The sequence below is a fragment of the Zootoca vivipara genome, chromosome 11, assembly GCF_963506605.1.
Source record: "Zootoca vivipara chromosome 11, rZooViv1.1, whole genome shotgun sequence".
NCBI classification, from domain to species: domain Eukaryota; kingdom Metazoa; phylum Chordata; class Lepidosauria; order Squamata; family Lacertidae; genus Zootoca; species Zootoca vivipara.
In genome coordinates this window covers 49819389-49836674 of record NC_083286.1, presented here as the reverse complement: position 1 = coordinate 49836674, position 17286 = coordinate 49819389, and positions in this window count along the sequence as shown.

Genomic DNA, 17286 nt, shown 5'->3' with positions numbered 1-17286 from the left:
CAAAGCCTATTATACTCCTGCCTGTCCAGAAAGAGCCAGCAGCATACCTGCCAAGTTCCTCTCTGAAAAATAAGGGACCGGACTGAAAGTAGCATACCGGAAGTAGCGTGGCGGCCATTTTGGAACTGGGCGAAGCATGCTCAGAAGTGACTTTTGATGCTGCTGTGCCCAGTTCCAAAATGGCTGCCGCACCAGAAGTCACGCTGTAGCCATTTTGGAACTGGGCAGAGCAGCATCAAAAGTCCCTTCTGAGCATGCTCCGCCCAGTTCCAAAATGGCCACTGTGCCAGAATAAACCGGGGGGGGGAACAAAAAAATCCATTTTTTCGGCTGGGGACAACCGGAAAAACGGGGGTTTCCCGGGGAAAATGGGAGACTTGGCAGCTATGGCCAGCAGTAAGTTCTTGGGACTTAAGTGAAATACTGCAGTAACATGGCTCAACACATGAGGCTGTACTCAGCAGCTCCTGACAGTGAATGCCATTGCTGTAGATGGAATCTACACACATATAAAAAACACTGTGAAAGTGCTTTTAAAAAAAACTGTTTTGGGAAAATACATTGAATTTTGCATAGCTCAATGTTGCCATCTAGTGTCACATTTGTATATTGCACGTTAAAAACATCTTATTTGCAGCTATATAGCTGAGTCCATAGTTATGCCTACAATAGCCACTGTTTTAGTTCACTTGTTTGCAATTTAGGCGACATTCCTGTACACAAGGATGTCTAGGAGTAAGCTCCATTGAACACAGTGGGACTTACTTCTGAGTAAGCATGCACCTCTCTCCCAAAAATGGGCCTCATTGAGGAGGGCACCGCTGCTCCTTCTCTTTTTAGCAAAATTTGCCAGGGAGCAGCTTTTCATACATTTGACCAAGATGCCTGCCTGCACTCTCTTAGCCTTTGACTCCAGTCCAAGGGTAGCAAAACTATAAAATCTGGGTCTGTGCTAGGACGGAGGTGGATTTAGGGGAGCACAACTGGTTCAGGGATACCACAACTATGATGTAGAATGGAAGGTGAGAGGCACTAAATTTGGACGTTGCACAGGGTGCCACTGAAATTTGAGACTGCAAGATCCGCCACTGACAGGGGTGGCCAACTCCCAAGAGACTGCAATCTACTCACAAAGTTAAAAATTGGCAGTGATCTACCCCCTTTTTTGGTCAAAGTTGTTGAGCTTTTTTTAGGAAGGAGGAAGGCCCATGGGGGGGTGGGGGATTCAGAGTTGTTGAGTTTTTTCAGGGAGGAGGTAAAATGTTGAGCTTTTTTTTAGGGTAGCCACAGTTGTTCAGTTTCTTTGGGGGAGCCAGTGATCTACCAGTGATCTACCGCAGACATCCAGTGATCTACAGGTAGATCACGATCTACCTGTTGGACATGCCTGGACTAGGCTATTGGTCAGAAGTGGCTAGTGGTCACATCCCCTCCTCTACTCCAATATCTGTTGCTGTGTTTACCAAAAATCAAGCTTTTGGAAGCAGAAAGGTCGCCAAATATTTGTGTCTTTTCTAAAACACTAAACAGAAGGCTTCTTATTCTCAGTGAGAGTGTAGAATTCTTGCTAGACTCGTTAATGGGAGTTTTCGAGCTAATAATACTTAACTATAAATAAGGCTGTAAATTCTTCTCAGTATGGGGGATTTCTATTTTAAAAAAATCCAGCTCTACTAGGTTGCTTCTTCTCGGCAAGAGACTTTCTGTAACATCTGCTTCATGGCATGAGATTGTTTTCCCATCCATATAAATATTGTGCTGTTAAATCACGAAGTGTGTGCTGTGATTCTTAAACAAGCGTAGCACTATTCTAATTAAATTATTATAAAATAGAAGTAAATCATGTTAACGAGCATATTGTCTAAGGTGAGAGCATATTTAAGCAAGTGTTGTAGCAATTATACTTTTTAATTTTCACTAAGGAAGAGTTAGGCAAATCCTTAATTCTCCAACTGAAACAAAGGGAGGGCGTAATTGCGCAACACTCAGTGGATTGCACCTATTTTTACTGCTGGCCGTTGTGTAACGATGGGTGCCAAGCTGAACTTTTTCTGTGGTTTATTTTTGTCAGTCATTTTGTCAGTATAGTGGGCATTGCATTAATATAAAATATACCCCTCAATGAACTAACTCTGGTGCTGTTACCAGTTCTTCAGTCAATATACAAGTAATGTACAAGTAAATATTCTGACTTCCTAATATTTAATGTGAAGATTAGCAGATTAATCCTTGGCTACCAGCAAAGTTTAATCAGCACACCCTATAAGAAGGAATTAGGTTGTGCACAGACAATGAAATCTTCCAAGAGTAAAGAAATGATGCAGGAAATATATAGATAACCATTTAGACATTTCTCAGTACAGTCATCCCTCGGTTTGTGACCGCCTCCATTTGCGACCGCTTCAGTTTCCGACCATCGCAGACCTGGAAGTGTTTACATCCGGGTTCCGCGGCGCTCAGATGTGCAGAAACGATCTGCGCAGCATGTGTGTGCACAGAAGCACTCTTATCGGCGCTTTGCGCATGCGCAGAAGCGTGCATCGGAGAGCGACCGATTCGGGGAGCGACTGGCTCCGCGGAATGGATTGTGGTCGCAAACCGAGGTATGACTGTACAGTCAAGGTCCTTCACCTTCAAAGTTATTTCAGTAAACAAAATTGTAAATGGATAAGAAATTGCAGGAAATAAAGCAATGGTTCAAAGGAATAAAGATGTCACAGTATAACCAATCAGGTGGGTGGGTCATCGTCATCACCCCCTCACTCAGTAAGCCACCTCCTCACTGTACATCAACCTAAAACTGTATTTAAACCCCACATGTTCAACCACTGGTTAGCTCACAGCTCTAATGATACCCCTTTTTTGCTCTGTGGTTCAAGGGTCAATTTTCACGCTTCCTGGATGGCAGACCAAGGAACAGGTGAGGGAGACTATAGCCTTCCGCTTACGTTCTTCAGGCTTGGATAATTAGGAATTCTCTTTCTCTCCCATAATTAAGGTGTGTATTATACTGCATAATTTACTGCATATTTGTAACCTTGTCTGAAGCGGCATCTACATACTCTGCTTCTTTTTATTTCATGTGATAAGCCAACCTTTTTTTATTCCTCTTGTGTGTCAACTTCTTTATTGGACATATTGACTCCAGCAAAAGGTTTTAACCCACTTGTATGTTAGATACATCTGGGTGTGTGGACAACCAACACTCGTAACAGCTGAATAGTAACAATGACTGAATTGACAACTAGCATTCCTTTTTTATATAACCATGCTGGCCAGTGAGATCTCTGGCTCCCTATCTCAATCTAAGGTCAGCTCTGGATCTTGTTTCCTACATTTGGTCAGAACATCACTTCTGCGTTGTTCCTGGGCCAGCCTGCTAGCTTTTATTTGCAAGGAACTTGGACTTGCCTAGTGATCCATAAATCCTGCTCAAATCCGTACTCATCCCTTTTCACATCAGCAAGGTGTAAGATCTCTGGTTATCTTCAGACTCCCTAAAATATAAACAGACAGATTCCAGGTGGAACATTTGTGGCACCAAGTGTGTATATCGTCCAAGAACACACACAAAAACAGAATAATTTCTATCTCTGGAACTTGGACTTGCCTAGTGATCCATAAATCCTGCTCAAATCTGTACTCATCCCTTTTCACATCAACAAGGTGTAAGATCTCTGGTTTTCTTCAGACTCCCTAAAATATAAACAGACAGATTCCAGGTGGAACATTTGAGGCACCAAGTGCGTATATCGTTCAAGAACACAAAAAACAACAACAGAAGTAATGTCTATCTCTGGACGAAACATCTCAGGTTTCCATTTTTATGTCTTTGCTTTTCTACCGTATGCAAGGCTTTTCTTGTTCAAGGTGAGGTTGTACAATTGCCTTCGTGTAAAGTGCAGCTCACAGAGTAATCGAAAGAAAAACTCAACCCTTATGCGCTGTCTCATTCATATGCTGAATACAGTGGAACCTCGGTTTATGAATTTTCGGTTTACGAACGCTGTGGACCCATCTGGAACGGATTAATTCACTTTCCATTACTTTCAATGGGAAAGTTCGCTTCAGTTTATGAACGCTTCAGTTTATGAACAGACTTCCGGAACCAATTACACCCATGCTTTGGGTTAAGTATGCTTCACGTTGAGTACTCCGCGGACCCGTCTGGAATGGATTAATCCACTTTCCATTACTTTCAATGGGAAAGTTCGCATCAGTTTATAAATGCTTCAGTTTAAGTATTCCGCGGACCGTCTGGAACAGATTAATCCACTTTCCATTACTTTCAATGGGAAAGTTCGCTTCAGTTTATGAACGCTTCAGTTTATGAACAGACTTCCGGAACCAATTGTGTTCACAAACTGAGGTACCACTGTACTTCGCTGAACCAAATGACAAATCTATCCTCAACCTAGGGCAACTGTAATAACAGCACCGTAGCAGCTAAATGTATACAAAGATCTTCCTGTAACTGACAGTACCTCTTTGTGATGTAACTAGCAGTGCAATCCTATACCTATTGGACTCAATGGGACTGACTTCTTACAGGGATATGATGACACCAGTGGTTTTCAACCAGCATGCTGTGGCATCAGGGGTGCCGCAGGCAACACTGGCCTCTGTTCCTCTTTCCTTCTCTTCCTCCTCTGGTGCCCTCTCATGTCTTTGCCTCCCAAAGACTTGTGTGGCTGTTTGTTACAGCAGCCCTGGCTACAAGTTCCCCAGATGAATGGTGTCCAGGCCCCTGTTGGGCAGTGTGAGAAGGCACCTCTCTTTGGGGCGGGGGGGGGGGGCAGCTCAGAGACGACGGGCTGCAGCTGTGGCTGCCCAGAGGACTTCCAAGGAGAGGGGAGAGGAGACTGAGGCTCTGCAGGCAAGGGGTGACATAACTGGGTTCCTGAGCCCCACAGGGGTGTCGCAGAAAGGATGTAGTTGGTCAAGGGAGCTGTGGACTCAAAAAGATTGAAAACCTCTGGATTGCACCATAATTGGCTGGTCTTCTTAGAGTTAACCTAAAGCCCTTTCAGTCCAGCATCCTGTTCTCACACTCACCAACCAGGTGCCTATGGGAAGATCACAGTCATGACATGGGAACAATGGTGCAACAGTGAAGACAGAGTCACAGGACCATTTTTAAAGAATAAACCAAAGCATCATATGAAAGTTCATGCATGTCTCTTAGCAGTGCATCACCTGAAGGTGCAGTCCAGATTCTTCCCTTGTTTTGCAACTGAAATCATAGGCACACATTAAACATTGAGCCAAAGGTCTTCCCACCACCATCCCAGACATGCTATTTGTTTCTTTTTTAAATAAATAAACCAAAGCATCATATGAAAGTTCATGCATTTATACATTAATTTGTATTTTTGTTTGAAAAAAACAAACAGCCAGAAACTATTTTTTTAGTAAGCAAAAGTTTTTCAGGGATCCTGGGGAGGTTTCACAGAGGCCAACCAGTACCGGACAGAGCTGGATTCTGCTTCAAACTTGCAGAGCCAATTTCCAATTTCCCCCCACTCCCTTGAGCTCAACCCCAGAGACTACATGTACATTTGGACCAAATGCAACGAAGGTGCTGCCAGATATTTTGCAATCTCTTGTCTTTGCTTATAGCTCCATCCTAAATATCTGTACGGAGCAGCAAGTGCCTCTCATTTCAAAGGGACATGTTTTTATAATAAGTTCTTGGAATTGCAACACACACACACACACACACAGGGAAAAAAAACAGAAGAAAAAGGTCTTTCAGCTATTTAAAATGCTGTAATAGAGCATTTTCGGTGTGCGCAGAAAAGCGAAATAATTGCCTGTTTCCAGGGCTGGTACTACCATTAGGCAGAGGGAGGCAATAATCTCAAGTGGTAGGTTCTGAAGGGCAGCAGTGGTGGCCCCTAGTCCTTCTTTCTAAGCCTCCTCCATGACCCCTCTGTTGGAGATCAGAGCTGTGTGTACCACACAGCCTGTCAAGCAGCCCTTTGAAAACAATGCAGAGAAGGAAAGTGTTCTTCCAGAGACAAAAGTCATCCAACCATGTATATACGACAGGACTTATCTTGTTGGCATGCGCCTATCAACCTGATGCATATCACATGGTCCCCCTGTTCCAAGGCCAGGCTCAGGTTAAAGTCAACTCTGCATGAAGAACAACTGCCAAGAATAAAACACACGACTTATGAACTTTGCCAAGTGAAGAGCACTTAACCACACCCAAGTCCACCATTTCTGCCTGTGCAACAGTCCCATCCTCAAGCACGGTTTATGATAACATGCTATTGGAAAGGAGCCCTCCTTGACCTTTGAACATGCTAACGGAATTGGGCATGGCAGCCTATCCATTTGCTGGAAGAGTGGGGAGCACTGAGCGAAGAGAAAGGCACATAATCACAGGTCTGAAGCAGCGTCAATAGTTCACTGCAAAGTTTCTTTTGTTTGTTTTAATGTTTTGGATCTTTAAGATACATTAGAACAAAATTGTTGCATCAAAGCAACATTAGATAGATTTTGTCTTTGTACTCTTCTCAACACACTTACTATTTAGCTTCAGTCTTCTGCTTATACTGGCAAAATGTCAAAGTCTTATTACTAGAAGATAAGTACTATACAAAATATAGCACAATTTGTCTAGCAAGCTAATTTCTCTAACATATCTTGCAGGATATGTAATCATCCCTGTTTTGCTTGTTTGCTTGCTTGCTTGTTTGTTTTGAAGCCCTGTTGTATACTAAAATAACTTCTTAGGTTACAATCATCTACTCCAGTGGTTCCCAACAGGTGGTCCGCGGACCCCCAGGGGTCTGCGAGCTATGCCAGAGGGGTCCGCAAGATGCTATTAGAATAAAAAAATATATTAAATATATTTCGTATGATAACAGATTTTTTGTTTTGGCCGCTTCCTGCATGAGCAGAGTCTAGCGCAAAACTAGAATTAGATAGAGGCAGTAGTTCTGCTGTATGCCGTTAGGTGGCGCTTTACAAACACTACTGTTTTGCAAAGAGGCAGCACGTGCATTCTATTAACGCTCACCTCCCCAAGATGCTTTGCGCGCGCCGGCTTCATTTGTGCGCTACTGCGCAGCTACCCTGTCTTCTCCATTCCCCTCCCTCCTCCCTGGCGTGCGCTGCCTCTTTGCAAAACAGTAGTGTTTGTAAACAAAGCGTTGTTTTTCACAGAAGCTACAGTTCGCGTAGTTAAAAATGGACCGTTGGTTAAAAAGTGGTTCATCTCATTAAGAACTGAAAATTAAAACTAACTGTATACTGATGGAGTACTCTGTTGTAACTGTAAAAAACGTATAAATATAAAATATAAAAAGACTCTTAATTTGGCTCTCACTTTTTAATTTTAGGATTAGGAATTAATGGGGGTCCTTGTCACAATAGCGGCTCGATGAGGGGTCCTCGAGAAAATTTTGTTGGGAACCCCTGATCTACTCACTTACCTGGGAGGAAGATGCACAGAACTGAGAAGAATTTCTTTTTATAAGACATGTCATGATTAGTGCTTTTAAAAAAAAGAAAAATAAGTGCCGGAACTCACCAAGAACACCTCCCTCGTTCTCTTAAAATGGCAATGGCGCCCACCTGAGAGGTGCCAGAACTGCAATGTTTCTCAGCACTTCTGCTCACTGGAGGAACCTGTGTGTTTCACTTAACGTTTGGGACAGGTCTGAGTTACAAGCCAGACTCAGAAATGTGGAGCAGACTTTGATTCTTTGTCCATAGAATCCTAGTTGTAAAACCCGATTCCAGGTGCAACTGAGAGGGACTTACTCAGCCTGCAACCTCCATCTTGGAGCTGCGTCCGGAAACTGACTGTGGCGATCACACAGGGTCCCCAGACGTCTCACGTTTGTTGCCCCCTGTGCCACCACTGGGTTTCCCGCTGCCACCAACCAGTCTCTAGTAAAGTACTGAGTCCAGTCAGGGTTAAATTGGAACATAAAAACTTCTGTTTATTTACAGAAAGTCAAAAACGCCATTGGAAACGGGAAAATTCGTAAGTCGAAGCAACCCTGTCTAAAAATTCGTAAGACGAAAAATCCCTGGCTGGGGGAACCCGGCCAGATGGGCGGGGTATAAATAATAAATTATTATTATTATTATTATTATTATTATTATTATTATTATTATTATTATTACTATTACTATCTAAAACCGCCGTGGTTTACTTTCGGATGTTGAGACATTCATAAGTGTGCGGCCATTACCCCCATTCATAAGTCGAAAAATTCGGTTGTCGAGTCGTTCGTAAGTCGAGGTACCACTGTACTGCAGTTTAACAAGCATGTGGTATCATAAACGGTCTTCAAACAAATATAATTACTGTATGTCTATACCGACCTATACCTTCCTATACCTTCCAGCATCCCATTTCCACCCTACTGTTATCTACTGATCTTCTCAGATTCAAACTGTTACTGACTCAGATTTTTATTCCTCCACACTAACTCAACCAACCCACAGACTCCCCTCAATTCACTCCCACTCCAATCTCCCTCATACACTCTCCCTTCAACTCCCCACTCCGGGCTGGTTTTATAGCCCCGCAGACTCCGACCCCCTGGGTTCTTATTGGGTAATCCGATTAACTATTTCACCCCCAGCACTATCCTAGGCCAACGTCACACTGACCTCATGACTACAATATCCAGCCTGATTTTGTTGTTGTTGGACGTTTTGGGTGGTCTTCTCATAAAGGTATTGCTCAGTTCTGAATTCTGTAAAAGCAAACATGGGAAAAGGAAAAATCCTTGTTTTCTGAAAAATAGCCACTAGAGGGCAAAAGAGACCACACATATTCAAAGTGGGCTTTCAAGAAACGAGTGCACATCTGGGTAAAGCCTGTGCATGCATATAATATTACCTGGCTGCTTTTCTCTGTGTGTGGTACTCCACACTGCTTAAAGAGGCACACCTGAGCAAAGCAGAACAGCTACACTTTTGGACACAAGTCAGTAAGAGATTTATAATCTCAAATTTGAGAGCCATCATGGTGCAATGCTTAGAGTGTTGCAAGTAGGAGCTGGGAAGCCTGAGTTCAAGTCTCCATTCAGGTTTGACATTCACTGTGTGACCTGTGGCCAGCCATAGTCCCTCAAGCTGATCTACCTCACAGGGCTGATAGAGAGGTTATCTGATGAGCATGGTGGAATATTTATGGACTACAGCAGGCATCCCCAAACTGCGGCCCTCCAGATGTTTTGGCCTACAACTCCCATGATCCCTAGCTAACAGGACCAGTGGTCAGGGATGATGGGAATTGTAGTACAAAACATCTGGAGGGCCAAAGTTTGGGGATGCCTGGACTACAGCAACAGGGGCATAGGAAGGGGGCAGGCCGCCCCGTGTTCCACTCTGGAAGGAGTGACATGATGGCCCCTGCCTCCCCCCAGCTGTAGAGTGACTGAGGGCACACGCAGTCCGTATGGGTGCCATTCATGCGGCGTCCATACGGGCCTTCTCCAGCCTGGTAATGGGATGGGACGGTAGCTGTTGCAGTCCAAAACATCTGGAGGGCATCTGGTTAGTGAAGGCGGTGTAGATGAACATGTGAAGTGCAGGTGACTTGAGATACGGCAGCTAAAACTCCAGCCTTTGTTTTCTGATCCAGTGCTGTATGCCTCTATAATAAACAACAGCAGGGAATTATTGTCTCCATCATGCCCTGCGTTTGTCCTGGTGGGACCATCACCTTCCTGTTGGTGGAGACAAAGAGGACTGAAGTAGACATTCCTTTTGTCTGTTGCTGCAAGGCAGTTATAATGGTTTTTTAAAAAAAGTATTTCTCTTTCTCCTTTGTGACAGCTTTTTGTCATTAAGCTGTTCATCACACATTTCTGTTAACATCTCCCCCCTGCTACTGTGCCCAATAAGTCTTCCATAGGAGCAAATCAAAGGTCATCAAGTTCACCTCCCTGCTGTTAGGAACAACCAACCCAGCACCAAGCTGCAGCCCTTCCCCACCAGCCTCCACAACCCACCCCCTCCTTTCAGCCCCATCTCCCCCCTATTGCTCCCAGCCAGTTTATATTCCTGATATGGCAGCCTAAACTGGAAAATTCCTTCTTTATCCCTAAGCCATACTAAATTGAGCAATGCCATATTATCTATTATTATTATTATTTTTTGAACAATGCTTCCCTTAATGCAATCCAGAACGGCATTGTGCTTCGTAACCTCATACTGCTTATTCACATTTCCCTGGTGGGCCCCAATATGCAAAACTCTAGCCAGTTTTCCCATTCCTCCCTCCGTTCCTGCCCCCCCCTGCAACACGCACACACACACCATCAGCATCTGCATCCTTCCCAAAATTAAGGAAAGTGCTAGCTCCTAAGACACTTGGATCTTGTCCCTGAGCTTGTCGTTGCGGTTCTAAAAGCTAGCTGCTGGCTTTTTCAAAGTGAAGGTTCCCAACCGAACCACGTGATTTCAATTGATGAACAACAATAGTCAGTACTGAAACTATTGACACTGGAAGGCTTAATGGCAATTGTAGAGTCAAGCTGGGGAGCCCAGCTGAAGGACACGTTAGGACAGGCACCCCCAAACTCGGCCCTCCAGATGTTTTGGGACTACAATTCCCATCATCCCTGACCACTGGTCCTGTTAGCTAGGGATGATGGGAGATGTAGCCCAAAACATCTGGAGGGCCGCAGTTGGGGGGTGCCTGCCTCTCCACTTGGTACCACAAGTGAACAGCCGGCTGCCACAAAAAACCACTGGCGACTGGGGAATTTTGAACACTGGAGTGGATGGACTGGAATTGTTTTATTATCACTATTGTTAAAAATGTGGCTGTCACAAATGCTCCCCCGCCCGCCGGCCCGCACAGGCACGCGCTCCCCCATCCTCCGGCCCACCGCACAATCGGCGCGGTGGGAACCGGCCCAAACGCCGGTAAGTCTGGGGACCTCTGAACTAGAGCATGTACCACTCTGGCGAGACAGTCTACGGGCAGGTGAGGGTCTCAGCCTGCATACCAGATGGAGCTGATAAACAGCTTCCCTGGATACAGAATTGACCTGCGCCTCCATGGACAGCTGTGAGTCCAAAATGACTCCCAGGCTGCGCACCTTCAGGGGCATAGTTACCCCATTTAGGACCAGGGAGTCCTCCACGTTCTTGAACGATGGTTATTTTGTGAGTGCACCATTAATGCAGAGAACTTCTGGCTCCATGTTTGAGGAGAGGCGTCGGGCAAGATGTCCTAAGTGGATCTCCCTCTTTACCACTGTCAATGCTACATGCCCCCCCCCTTTCCACACAACTTCCTGGAGGGAGATGCCAAGGGGAGGGTGCAACCAGGCAGATGGTTCTTGCCCCTGTTTGCCCTTGGTTGGGCAGGTAAGCAAATGGCTATACTTAAGAGAAAGAGCAGTCAGACCACAGGGAACGGTGGTAAGCAGCAGTTCCCCCCACCAAACACAAGACCATGAGAAGAGCGCTACTGGATCAGGGCAAAGGGCCGTCTGTTCTCACAAAGGCCAGCCAGATGCCCATGGGAAAGCCTGGAAGAAGGGTCTGAACCCAACTACAGTTGCATGTCCAACTATTCAGACCCCTCCCCATCCTCCAGCCTGTCTCCTGCCTCACAGGAGACAAAAGCCCTTTAATTGCTCCCCACTCCCTCTGGTCCTGCTGCCTCTTCCACCGACTCCACAGAGCCCTGCCAGTCCCTGACACACACAGAGAGTCATGAACTATGGTCACCAACCTGAATGCACAGTAGGCATTGTGCAGAAGTGAGAGTGAAAACCAGGGTTCATGGGAATTGTAAAACTGGAAGGGATTCCAGGGTTCATCTTCTTGTCCAACCCCCTGTGTAGGTTCGAATCCCTATGAACGCCTCATTGATCATCTTGGAGGAAAATGCGTGAAATATTTATGGAATATAAATGTAATGCATGATAATGAAATGGAGGGAAGCAGAGACTGCAATAACTACATAAACTTCTGCCCTTTAAGATGATCATATATTTGGTTTTCAGTTCGGTTTCAGTTTGTAAGTTTATCGTTCTAGCCAAAGGCCATGACAAACTGGTTTTTATAATATACACATAAAGAACAAAAGACTGGGTGTAAATGTAACCCCATTTACATTTGCAATTTGTTAGTACTTGGCAATTGTGGCAGTGGAAAGGACGTGGTCAGAAGCAAAGAGTTCGCAATAATAAAGACAGCATTTGAACCTCACTCAGCTGAAACCTCCAATCTTTTCAGGAAACTGTAACAGCAACAATGGAAATGTTGGAAGCAACATTTAAATTCCACATTAGGGGACAGGAAAGTTGCATTTATCCTAATTCTATTGGACACTGATGTGAGATTGGAGGGGGCGGGCTTTATGCTTAGCTAGTATAATATAAATGGAATGTCTGGAATTAAGAGGAATCACCAATAGAAGAAACTTTGCAGTCTGCTTTATTTAGTTTCCTTTCTCCACCATGCACGGCCATCCTAAGCACCTTTGGCGCCATGGCGCCGTGGTGCGGACTGGTGGGCGGCCGGGCTCAGCATGCAGCGCGGTTGCCAATGGCGCTCCTGCACGACGGGTGGGCTGGCGGGCGGGCTTACCGTGCAGCGCTGCTGCCGATGGCGCTGCTGCCGATGGCGCTGCTGCGTGGTGGAGCGGTGGGTGAGCGGGCGGGCACCGCTGCGTGGTGCCCTGCGCCACCCAGCCTGGCCGTAGAGCCGGCCTTGCCACCATGCCCATATACACAGACTGTGTAAGACACCATTTTCCAAATGGATACAAGAAGGAGCTGTGACTGTAAAGCAGCTGGGTAAATAGGATTTATGCATGCTTTTCTCTTCCTCAATATGCTTGGAATATATCAATTAACATGCCTTTTCTAATTCAGTGCAAAATTAATTTGTCCTACCGTATCATTGCGGTGCGCCATCTGTTCAAAGTTGAACAGAAAACAAAGAGGTGCAGGGTGCCATGAGTCCTCCATTCACGAAGGATAAGGCTATCAGTAGCTACTAGCCACGTGGCTACATTCTACCTCCACGGTGGGGGGGGGCAGCATGCTTCTGAATGACAGCTACTTGGAATTGCAAGTGTGCTGTCGTGTTCATGCCCCTCTTGTGGGCTTCCCACAGGTATCTGGTTGGCAACTGTGACAACAAGATGTTGGACTATGTGGGTCTTTGGTCTGATCCAGCAGAGGTCTTCAAGAATGCTGCCCTGAAGCACACCCTAGTTCCAGGATTGGGAGGGGAGGCCCACCATACCACTCAAGGTGTCTATTCCTGGCCTGGCCCAAAGTCTTCAGCCAGTCAACCTCACTCTCTCTACCTATGCTGATGAGTATTCCGGTGACAGGCTCTCTTTGAACTGAGATGCTAGCCCCTGAGGCCATCTCCTGGAATGCGGCACCAAGCCAAGACCATTTGCCCACTGACTGGTAGCAGTGGCACTTTGGGGTTTGGGGCAGGAGTGTTTCCCCAGTCCTACCTGAAGACATTTGGGGACTGAACCCAGGACCTCTCACAATGCAGGCAGGTGCTCAGCCACTTAGCTATGATCTTTCTCAACAGAGTGGCTGGCCTGGTGTCACCCAGGAAGCTTCAGGACTTGAACCTGGGTCTCCTCACTTATAGTCTTGCACTCTTACAACTCACTGACTGCATATGTAAAAGAGGTTTATGCTAGAGGTTGGAGCTCTTGTGTGGGTGGGGGTTCCTGAGTCATTGGCTCTCTTAGAGCTGTTTGGGTGGAAGCCAACCACCCAATCACTGCAAGGATTTCTGCTTGCGCAGCAGAATTTCCTCCCACTGAGCATCCTCTTCAAATCTGCTCCTGAGGGTTGGGGAACTCCTAGGATAGATTATGGGCACATGGGGGAGGCGGGGGGGGGGATCCAATTGCACAAGTGGAAATCCTTGCATTGATGGGGCTCATTACTCAGTGCTATTTTGGACTCAATCTTTTTTTAAAAAAAAAATTGCCATCTCCCATGCGCTGCAGAGAAGCCAGTGTTTACTCATACTTTCAGTGCAATGGCGCAATCCTGATTAGTTAATGGGGTGCCTAAGTATAAATGAAAGCTGTGAAATTTTATTACTGTACACTACTGTTCTGGGGATTTCAAAAGAGCTAGGTAATTTATATTGCTTACATTCCCCCGAATATTAGTCCCGTGCCTTTAAGCTTTAAGTGAAAGACTGTAGCTTTCAGAAACATAGGGCTGGTCTGTGTCTCATCGTTCAGTGGATGACTGTGATTTTGAGTGATTAATCGCGGGTATGTCACAGTTCCAAACTTCCTTACAACATCTCACAATAGTAGCCAGTTCACAGTCAGCCACCAGTCATCAAATGCAGAAAACTTAAGTCGTGTGTGTGCATGTGTGTGAACCAGATTAGTGCCCTAAGTATTTGGCTACCATGGCCCATCCCCAAGAGATGTCTATTGGAACAACCCATTCTTTTCTCACTGCTTTGCCGCAACTTCCAGAGACGCATCTGTGTACACCTGTAGGGCGTGCCATTTCAGGAGCTGAAACTTAATGTTTGCAAATTTATTCAATGAGGGGGTCTTTAGAATATGTCTTGGAGTGTGAGGAATTTGAATCTGCTATTATTTTTGTGATTGGACAATATTTCATAGAATAATAGAGTTGGAAGGGATCCTGAGCATCATCTAGTCCAACCCCCATTTAGCTTGGTAAGTCTCTGTTTGATAAAGAAGCACATAAACTGCTTTTGAAAAACCAGAGAATTTTAATTTTACCTTCTGCAAATGTCAGTATATATAGTATGTATTATATACTAATATATAATCCAAAATATATACAGTGGTACCTCTACTTACGAATGACTCTACTTACAAATTTTTCCACTTACAAAGAGAAAAAAATAGTAAAAAATGGTGGCGCGCTTATGAAATTTTCGACATCCGAACAGCCTCGCTGCCCTGTGCTCGCTGCCGCCGCTGGATCAAGCCCTCGCCGCCACCGCTGCGAGGCCGGCCTTCTGCCAGCCTCGCAGGATCAGGGCCTCACCACTGCCACCGCTGCAGCGAGGCCACCTCTCCTGCCCTCGGCTTCTCTGCTCGGAGCGCAGCCGGAGCCGCCATGCGGAGGAAGTGCCCTCTGCCCCTCGCCGCCGCCCCAGCCTAAGCGCCCGCCCAGTACTACTGGCCCCGCCAGAAGAAGCTCTGCATCGCTGCCGCCCACACCGTGTCCGCGCAAGCCCAAGTTCCACACGGCCGGCCGCGGGTGTCCTGGCTCGGCCTACGATGTTGTCAGGACTGCAACTCCCATCACCCCGGCACCTCTCCCTGGGCTGGGGCGGCGGCGAGAGGCGGAGAGCGCTTCCTCTGCATGGCGGCGAGGCCCTGATCCTGTGAGGCCGGCACAAGGCCGGCCCTTCGACGGTGGCGGCGAGGGCCTAATCCCGTTAGGCCGGCAGAAGGCCGGCCTTGCAGCGGTGGCGGCGAGGGCCCAATCCAGCAGCGGCAGCGAGCGCAGGGCAGCGAGGGAGGTGAGGCTCCGGAACGAATTAATCAGTTCCCAATGCATTCGTATGGGAAACCATGTTTCGGCTTACAAATGTTTCTACATACGAATGTGCATCCGGAACGGATTAAATTCGTAAGTAGAGGTTCCACTGTAATCCAAAATTCATGGTGAGTTCCAGCATCTCTTTTTCTAGAAAAGTACCGTATTTTTCACCCCATAAGATGCACCCGACCATAAGACACACTTAGTTTTCAGAGGAGGAAAGGGGGAAAGCCCCATTTGGGGGGGGGTCAGCTCACAGTTGTGCAGCTTCTTTTGCAAAGAGGAAAAGCCCCATTTTTAAAGGATCAGCTCAAAGTTGTTGAGTTAACTTTGCAAAGTGAAAAAATCCTGTTCAACTCACAGTTCTGCAGCTTCTGATAATCTAATCAGCCACATGTTGCTGGGGAAACAAACAGCCTCCCTCTGCAGAACATTCAACAATGGAGGCCTGGACAAGGGGCTGGGGCTGGAAGGGAGCTAGCGTCCCTTATCTATGCAATTCTGCACACATTTTATTTACCATGTGTATTATTTGAATTACCAAGTCATGTTACAACTTTTTAGCACCCCGGGTTTTCAGGAATTAAAAGTTGAAAAAATTCAACACGGTAGCAGTCAACACACCAAAGAAACTCATGGCGCCTTAAAGACTAATAGATTTGTTACGGCATGAGGTTTTATGGATGAGGATCCACTTTATCAGATGCCTAAAGCATTATCCTCAGTTGGCAGCCACACAAACATACTTGTGGCGATACTCATTCGTATGGCACACCAACATCTCTTTGTTTCGCCGACTTTTTCTGCTGACACCTCCAGCACTTTTATCAAGATGGGGATTTGGCAACTCATCTTTTTACCAAAACTCACACAAGCATGGCCCTTCAGATGTTTTGGGACTACAACTCCCATCATCCCTAGCTAACAGGACCAGTGGTCAGGGATGATGGGAACTGTATTCTCTGAACATCTGGAGGGCCGAGTTTGCCTATGCTTGGTGTATGTATTCAGACAGATACCTTCTTTTATCTAATAATGTTTATAATGGTTAAAGTGGTTTAGATTTATTGCTTATATTTTAGATTGTATTTTGGATTGTTTTATGTATATATGTGTATGCTGGTCGAGAACCGTAACAATAAACTAAACTATACAGACAGAGATGGCAGTATATAGTGATCAGCCCATCCGAATCCCTTTCATGCAGATATTTCAGATCTATAGCCATGGGCTTCACACTGGGAAGTATCAATAAATGGACCAGGAGATTACAAGTATCAGGAGTAGCTTGGAAAAATACTGTGAAGTGAGAGCTGAAGCTGTCGCCCCCACCTCCTCCACAATGGACTGCTGAAAACACACCCCCTAATCCACAAAGTAAATAAATGGGAAGCTGGAGGGAGAGTAACTAGGGAACAATAGAAAAATGAGAGTTTTCAGCCCGCACAGCACGGTTTCCAGACCATGCACGAAGCACCCGCCTGAGGTGGGATACTGTCTTCTAGAAGTTGAGGCTTTGAAGCCATGTCCAAAGGTTAATGATGTGGAAGGGCAGGGAGATGCCATAGAGCCGCAGCAGTCTTTTCTGAGTCAGCAGTGCTGTTTCAGAGCAAAATGGTTCTGTGACCCTGGGTGCTGCATGGAAGCTGAACTTATCTGATGACCCCATTAGTCAGAGAAACATCCCCCGCCGTCTCTTCCCTTGTTCAAGCAATTTCAGGCCATACAAACGCAAGCCTTCATTGGTGCAGCCTGTTCTTTGGCCAAA